This window comes from Numida meleagris, chromosome 2 (assembly GCF_002078875.1).
Source record: "Numida meleagris isolate 19003 breed g44 Domestic line chromosome 2, NumMel1.0, whole genome shotgun sequence".
NCBI classification, from domain to species: Eukaryota; Metazoa; Chordata; class Aves; order Galliformes; family Numididae; genus Numida; species Numida meleagris.
In genome coordinates this window covers 91,354,686-91,363,553 of record NC_034410.1, presented here as the reverse complement: position 1 = coordinate 91,363,553, position 8,868 = coordinate 91,354,686, and the positions used below count along the sequence as shown (strand labels likewise).

The 8,868-nt window shown below is 37.1% G+C and overlaps 1 long non-coding RNA gene across 3 annotated transcripts; it reads right to left on the bottom strand.

Moving 5' to 3' along the window:
- On the bottom strand, positions 2,618 to 8,625 carry LOC110394177. Of its 3 annotated transcripts, XR_002435430.1 has the most exons (5): positions 8,518 to 8,625; positions 7,677 to 7,943; positions 7,462 to 7,553; positions 5,162 to 5,302; positions 2,618 to 4,110 (listed from the first exon to the last, which is right to left on the bottom strand). It is a non-coding gene; the product is annotated as an uncharacterized LOC110394177 (long non-coding RNA). The 3 variants fall into 3 exon arrangements; XR_002435428.1 differs by having other exon boundaries at positions 2,618 to 5,302; positions 8,518 to 8,623; XR_002435429.1 differs by having other exon boundaries at positions 2,618 to 5,302; positions 7,677 to 7,780; positions 8,518 to 8,619.

The window sequence follows — 8,868 nt, the reverse complement described above, 5'->3', positions numbered from 1 at the left end:
TTATTTAAAAGATGCTACTGGAAGTACTATAGTAATGATAGTTTTATGGACTTCCTGCCATATGTAAAAATGGTAAGCTTGGAATACAAAATTTTGGTATCTTGGACCTAACTTCAACTCTCAGAATTATCCAGGTTGGAAAGACATCAGAAGACCTCTAGACCAACTAGCTGCTAAGTGCACAGTCAGCTCTGAACTCACACCAGGTTGTTACAGTCTTATTTGGTTAGGTGTCTGTCAACGGTTTACGGGTGTTAGGCCCGATTTCCGTGACAAAGGGGATGGGGGACCCACGGACCCACGTCCCGGGAAAAGGGGAAAGGGGAAAAGGGTAGGGAGATGGCCCTGAGAGCAAAGAACAGCAGCAACAATCTGAGGAGAAACAAACTAATTTACTAAATAAGATATCGGAATGCAAAACAACACACTATAATACAATATAATTACAATTTAAGCTGATAAATCCAATGCAGAGAGAGAGAATGTCCCAAAATCAAGGTAGGCCTTACTCTACTACCAACGATAAGACGGCTGGAGAGCAAGGTGCTGCCAAGACGAGAGACGGCAGAAAAAGGGACGAGGTCTCATGATCTGCAAGTTTTTATACTGCGAGCTTTTATCTTTTCCCTCTGGCTGGAAAATGGTAACAGAGGAGCAAAGTACCGTGGGGAATGTAGTAGTCCTTCTCTTCTGAGGACCAGGTACATTCACTACATGATGTTATGATGTGGAGTACCAATAACCGAAAATCATAAAACCATGACAGTGTCAAATAAGATTGTCTGTATCTTACATAGACAATCAAAGCCACAAACCCAAGATCCTCAGATCTACTCATAAAGCAAGTGCTTCAGCTCCGGAACCCTTCACTGAAGCTGTTCCATTTTATTGATCACTTACTGTTCCGAGAGATTCAAAACTAAACTCTAAATTAGGTTTAACAAGTGCAGAGTAAAAGGGGGAAAATATCTTCATTTGATATATTAACTGTATTCTTGTTCCCATGGCCCAGAGTGCTGTTGGTCACCTCTGCTGTCAGGGCATATGGCTGACCCATGTTCAACATGTTGCTCTCCAGGACCCCCATCAGAGCTGCTCCTCAGCCTGTCAGTCAGCTTCCTCTGTAAAACTGGATTACTCCTTCCCAATTGCAAAACTCCGCATTTGTTCTTGTTGGTTTTCATTAAGTTCCCGATGATCCATTACTGTAGCCAATCTAGAGTCTTCTGAATGGATGCTCTGCTCTTCAGCATTATCCGTTGCATTTCTCAGTTTGGTGTCATTCACAAACAAAACAGGTGTGTTTTCTGTCTCCTCTGCACCACTGATAAAGATATTAAACCGGGCAGGCCCCAAGACAGAAATTATACATGTCAGAACAATGAAATAATGCTGAAGAATAATACAATGAAAAATCCAACACAACTAACAGAAATTTCCAATGTAAAAAGAGTGTATACATTAGTACATAGGTCGCTCCAAAAGTAATGCTTTCTATTTGTTTCCACAGAAATTACAACAGATACAAAGAGCACAATAACACTGTTTGATAGAGCAAATTCTCAGCTACAAAACACTATTTTTTTTTTTTTAAACACAGTCACCATCATCAGCTGATTCATGCAGGTAAGCTGATCAAGATACTCTTCATTTTGTGGTATGACAGCTGTGCATGGCCATCTGGAACGTGGCTTGTCTTTCATGTCACTGTCACCACTGCTGAAACGCACCACCCATCACTGTGTTTACATCCACTGTTTGGTCTCCATAAATGTTCATCAAGTTTTGATGAATGTCGGTGATACTTTTTCCACATGGAGGAATTCAGTGACACTCCCTTCCTTCATACACATTCCCATATCAGATGCTATTTTGTTAGACTGTCCCTCTGTTGCCATCTGTCACATGGCAACAAAATATAACAGAATATTGATGGCAAGGTTCAACCTCTACTGCCATGACACCAACACCTACTTGTAGCTCCATGGGCCAATGTAAAAAAATAGGAGGCCTTACTTTTGGAGCTGCCCTTGCAGTTTGAAGTTCTAAGAACGTGGTTAACTCATTTATCTTCTTTCTTATTCCACAGCTTTCGAGGGAATTTCATTAAAATGTTAATAAACATAGGAGAAAAATACGTTAAATTAAGATGTACATTTAATTTCCTTTTTTTATATGAAAGTATATATGAAAAAAAGTATGAAGTATGGAAAATTGTATGATATATGAAACCATGATGAAAGCTCTGAGTTTCTTATCTGATTTCTAACTTGTCTGGCCTAATTTGTTATCCATCTAATTTCTCCATCTACTGGAACAGTTTACAACTGTCCTGAATCTGCTGAAGCTGCACTCCCTACAAACCTATGCAAAGGTCATGGAGATATGCCTGGTACCAGAGAAAAAGAGGGAAACCTCAAATTCTGGACAAACTAATAACATGATAATGAAGAAAGAAAATTGTAAAATCTCCCAGAGAAAACATTTTATCTTACTATTTTTATCAAACTGTAAATAAAAACATTTTATCTTACTATTTTTATCAAACTGTAAATAAAATGTTGGCAGAATAATGACAGGGAAACTTCTCTAGTATTAAAAATGATTTTTTTTCCATCTTTCCAAGTGTAACCACACTGAAAATATATACTGTTTTCTACTGTTTTAGATATATATACGTATACACACAAATCTTTCATCAAACTCCTTCCATCTTACCCATTACAGATGAAAACACCTGTTAAATTGAAACAGAAAAGTAACAAGGGAAAACAAACAAACAAGTACTTTTGGTTCCAAGATGAGCAATAGCATTTAAAGATTACGTTGCAACAATAGATTTGTATTTTTGATTATTACTATTTTTGCTAGTGTTGTTTAAGAGCTGGAAGAGGGAAAGCTCAGCCGATGTAAGAGATATTGATATACCCCACCTGCCAAGTTTCTTGTGTTTGAAATTTTTCTATTTAACAGAATTGCAAATATTTCTCAGCAGTATTCCAGGTGGAAGTTTAGACTATGAATACTGACAGCTTGATCAAGACAAGAGCAGATAGACAGAGCTCTTTCATATTCCCAGAAGTGTTTTCATCATGTAGAAATAACATGAAGGGTGAGATTCAGGTACCTAAAACATGTACATCTAATAAAGCCTTTGCGGACCAGTGACAGCAGATGTAACATGGGATGTATTCCCTAGGAGAGACAGTAGGAGGCCATCCAGAGTCCCAGATGACATCTAAGGTGATTCTATGATGTCTGTTGTTGTAGAAGACATTTAGGACCCTTCAATATTTAAGAACATATAAATATTTTTTGTTTGTTTAACACAGAGATGATACTGGGATGTAAGTGTTTTTCAGAAAAGACTGCATATGTTCAGTGGCTCTTTTTTTTTTTTCCCCCAAAACTGTATACTTCATATTTCTCTCAGCTGACCTCTCTCTTTGCTTTATTCCAGGAAGCCAGTTTCTTTGTCTTTGGACTCACAGTGGGAACTTCCTATTTCCTCTGTTCTTTGAAACTGTTGTCTACTCCTAAACTGAAAATTCATTGCTCTTCCCAGTCCTAGCACATGATATAACACCCATGTAAAGTCTCAGCTTCAAAGAATAAGTGAACAGAGCAGCACAGAAAAATCACCTCTACCCATGGGTTTACAAGCCTAGGAAGGTCTGAATATCTCTGGTTAGACCCTTGCCGCTTGCATATAATTTTCATAGCACGACTCTATATATACAGTATTCACTGCTACATGTTCGGTGCTACACTAAAATACATTATGGTTTTTCCTTGTACCAGGAATTTCTTTTTTACATTTGATGTTTACAGAACTATTATCAAGTAATCCTACTTGTTCACACGCCACTTCCTTTTTTCAGGGAAATTGAGAGAAAGAGAGACAGATTAGAGTAGTGCTTAACAGGGAAAGTTTTAAACATAAAAGCACAGCTATGATTTTTTACAGCAGATTCACAGTCCATTGTTGTCCGAGGACGTCATAAAAATATTTTATCCTTTTTGAGCTCAGTGGTTAGTTTCTGTTAAAAGGCTGGATTACTTCAGGTTGAATTCTGCTCTGAAAACTGGTGTAACCAACAGCTGCACTACCTGGTGTTGTGGGATACAGATTTGGGTGATTAAGTCTTAACATGAATAAAGCTATATTGGGTCAGACAAAAGCCCACCTACTGACATATCCTGTCTCTGAGAAAATACGTCTCAGGGAAAAAAATAAGAAAAAAGAAAGGGGCTGACATTCTGTGATACTTTACTCTTACATTTCCTCTGAGATAACAACAATGAGAAACTTACGGACTTTGAGTTCCAGGTTTTATCTTTGTGTTTGTCAGCATTTAATGAATATTTCTTACATAGATCACAGTAATTGATTTTTTTTAAATCATCTAAACTTTCATCATCTAGATTATCCACAATTTAATTACATCGCATGTGGAAAAAATATGTATATATTTCTTATTCTTTGACTTCTGTCTGCTTAAAATTTCATTCAGCACTTCCTTGTTTCTGTATCATAAGAAATAATTAAAAATCATTCTCCCATTCCTCCTTTGCCTTGATAGTCATTATCTATTTCTTATTCAGTTCAAAACATCTAAAAATATTTCACCTTTTCTTATGTGGAAACCATTTCATGCTATTTATCATACTTGTTGACCTTTTCTGTACTTTTTCCATTTCTAATACTTTATTATTATAATCAGAACTGCAAGTGGTATTTAAAATGTGAGGAAAACATGGATTTATACAGAGGCATGATGATATTTCCTGCTTTGCTCTCAATTCTTTTCCTGATTCTCAAGACTCTGTTTACTTTTCTGACCACCACTAAACATTGTGCTGATGTTTTGAAGCAGTAAGCATATAAAGATTCCAAGATCTCTTTCTGAATAGTAATAACTAATTTAAAGACCTTCACTGTATATATAGAGATGGATTGTTTTTTCCAACCAGCATTACTTTGCATTTGTGAAAAGTGAATCTCACTTGTCTTTTCATCACCAGTCAGTTTCACAAAATGCACCTTGTGTTCCTCATTCAGATTTCTTAATATTCTGAATAAATTTAGCACTATCAGCAAACCTTGTCACTTCACTCCCCATTTTCAGATCTATTGCAAACTGTATGGCCCAGCACAAACCTGCATAGAAATCTACCACTCATTTTCAACTATTGTGAAAATGGTTTGAAAATATCTTCTGGACCTCTCTGGTCATCCCATCCCAGCAACGATTCCAGTTCAATTATGGGATCCACAAGTGAATAAGCCAGTTTTCTTCTTCTGAAAAAAAAAGAATGAAACTGGGCTTGGAAAAAAAGAACATTCTGCTGGATTCAAACTACGTGGATTCAAATCACATCTGATTTCAGCCAAGAGTGTACCTCAGCAGCACAGCAGGTGTTGGCTCTCATGTTCCCTTAACTACAGTCTTATGCAGGTGATCATGTCATTGGTAAAAGCCTGCCATTTGGGCAGTCTGCCTAAGGGATGCAGCCTGCACATCGCTCAAGTCAGAAGGAAACAAACAAAAAAAGATACTAACTTAGTGTCATAGTAGATGACATATCTAGTTTCCCCATTTAAATACCTCAACGACCAAAATGATCTTACACCAACAGTTCAAGAACATGAATCATCAGCATGGTGCTATCAAATTCCAGCGTAAGACTGAAGAGAATTTGATTTAAGCTAATACCTGCATACAGAGAAATGTGCAATGAAAACCTGTATGTAGATGCAGCTCATCAAAAATGTCTTATCTGTATTAAGCTCCACTGTACATTAGTTTGAAAACTTGCCACAAGCAAGCATCTGTTTTTTTCCAAAGCCTTCAGAATCTCAGACTGTGCCATCATCTGAAGTTAAGGAAACCAAGAACTAAGGTTCCTCAGAGGAGAAGCAAGGCGATTCTCCAAGGGACTCAGCACCAGATGCATAATTACCATCTGTTCTGCCTCTACCTTGAGAAGACATCAGATGTACTATCATGTGAAACTGGTACAGAAGATGTTTAGATTGAGCAAGTGTCTTCATTTATTGTATTTGTCTGGAAGTAGGGAAAGATAAATAAAGAAAAACACAGTCTGACTGAGCTTAGAAGGTACACAGAGCAAGCTGTAGTTGGATTATAGTGAAGTATACTAGAATTATAGTAACATATTAAAGTGTACATAACATTTTTTTTTGTAGTTCAAAGGCAGCAACCTGTCCTCCAATGCCATTATAAGCTATGTGAAGCCTACTCCTTTAGTGATTTCACTTTTAGATCTAGGGCACTAAGTAAATGTGATCAAGTACAATCAATGATGGTGTACTTTTTCATCTCTCTTCCAATTATTTTTGTTTCAATTCCATTCACATAAGGTAAAGGCCTGGTAAATGTAACAGCTTATCATCAGTGTCACTGCTGAGAAGAGAATGAAGAAAATCTCATTGCTAGTCTGTGATGTAACACTGCATTAAAATCAGTCTCTGATTACCGTGGCCATTTTTTCCCTCAGTATGAACCCTGCTATTTTTTTATAGGCAGTTTGCATTGTCATCAGCTAGGTGTCACTGGTTTTCCTCTAGATGTTTTCTAACTTTCATTTCATACATTAGGCTATTTCCATAGGAAATTGAAAATGTCCTAGGACAATAGAGAAATACAAAAATAAGGGAAAAAAGAAATCTCTTTTCAGGTATCAAAATATCTATATGAAACCTTCTTTAAATCTACTTCTTTAACAGTTTAGGAAAAAACTAAGAAGCACAAGTGCCATTCAAAGAGTAGCCTATATTAAAAACATCAATGAGATGTTTTCTCAGGTAACAAGAGGTAATTCATGAGATATCAGGAAGGAAGGGTGAAATTCAAATTTTTAACTGCAAAATTCTGCATGCAGAATGTATGAATTTAAGTGAAATGTAGAACAGGTAGTGCATTTTAGCAGTACTACAACACAGTCCTCCTCACAACTCAACTACTTCAGGCTATAGCTAGAAGTGGTAGCTGTTGCTGCACCCTCTCTGTGTATATTAGATGTAGCTTATCTGTTTCCAGTGCAGCTCTTTTGAGGCCTTTCTATGTACTGAGTATGAAATTTTAAATCTTCGAGCTGCGTTAAAATGGTGAAGACATGAAGATATTTTAAATAAAGAGGTGACACAGAAGACTATGTATAGGTTACAGTAGAACAGTCTAGTAAAACCATATAAACATCTTGGGCTTGGGTTTTTCAGTCCATGATATTTTCAATTAATATATTCACTAATCAAAATCTGGTGATGAACCATGTCTTCACCTCACACACATACACCCATATACATATTCTCACACAGCAATAGAAAGAAATATCTGTAAATAAATACAGCATTTCAAGTTCCTATGCTCTCTCAGAAGCATTTCATTAGCACATCTCTATGAGACATTTTGAGCTTAAAAACACTGGATATCAAACCTGTTTGGAAATTATTTGAGCATCCTACCATCAGTGCTCTTTTGATATGGACACAGCTATGTCTGTTCAAAGCATTCTGGTAGGCTCTACATCTGGAAAACAAAAATAGTTTCATGCAAGTGAAAGTAAGTAAAGGATTAATTGCATTGTTAGAGATCTTAGGTACCCTGCATTCAAATGAACCTCTGTATATGAGGGACTGACAACAAACTCACCTGCAAAAATCTTGGTCAGCTGCAGTGCCAAAACTCTGCCCACAGGAGGATAGCCTCACTAATCTACCTGCTGCTGGTCTCAGACTCTTTGACACTAATGCAAACTATCAGAAACAAATGCCACTGACTGTCTGGGAAGCTAAGAAAGCAAGAGAAGCAACAGGAGCAGCATATACAGCAAATAGGGTCCATCAGAAGCAGAAGGAAATCAGCATAAAAACGGCTTTGTGGAACTCAGGCTATTTTTGCAGCTTTTCAGTAAAATACCTGTGGTAAACAAGCAGTGAAACAATCAAGTATTTATTTATTTATTTTTAACCAGGAGGAATATATTAAGACCATGAGGAAGATATACAGAAGATTTCCTCTCTTTTATCAAACATCTCATTTATATTCTAAAGCAAAGCACAGCAAACTTTCATTAAAATTCAATTGTTGCCAGGAGTTTCAGTGACAGAACTGTGACACCTAAAGACAATTTTAGTCAGGTGGTCCAAACTATACTGAAGATTCTCATTCTCAGAAACACTCAGTTTGATCGGATTTTATTTATTTCCCCATTGCACTGAATGCTGGGAAAGTAGATTTGTGATTAGACTGCTCAGCCTTTCAAGCTAGGACTCCCTCTATATTCAAATCAGCCAGGTACAGAAGCACAAAAAGAGCCACGGGACTACTCACATAGCAATAAAGATATGAACAATAATATCATGGACATAGAGAAGGTGAACAAAATGGTGAAAAGAACTAAGAAAAGAACAAGTGCAAAGGAATGGACATTTCAGAACTGAGCCCTTCCATAGCCCTACTTCTTATTTGTTTCTTACTCCATAGATTTTACCTGTCTCTTTGTCTGCTGGTTTCTTTCTATCTCTATTCTCCAGGGACTCAGATTCCCACTACCAATTAGGCTCATTAGGATATCCTGCAAGGCTCTGCCATTGCCCAATTAAACTACTTGCTTGATTGCAGACAGAAGTGCAGGTGACTCTTTGTGTCTGAAGTTTTGGCAAAGATTGCAAAATGATCTCACTGTATATAGCAGCGGGAGTGTTAACCACTTAGGTACTAGGTATGGCACTGGTTCAGAAAGCAGACTTCCTTCAAGAAGCAATTCTTACTTTAGCTGGGGTTATTTATTCCTACACCTAGCACCATCTGGAAAAACTAATCACAACCTCTTTATATCACC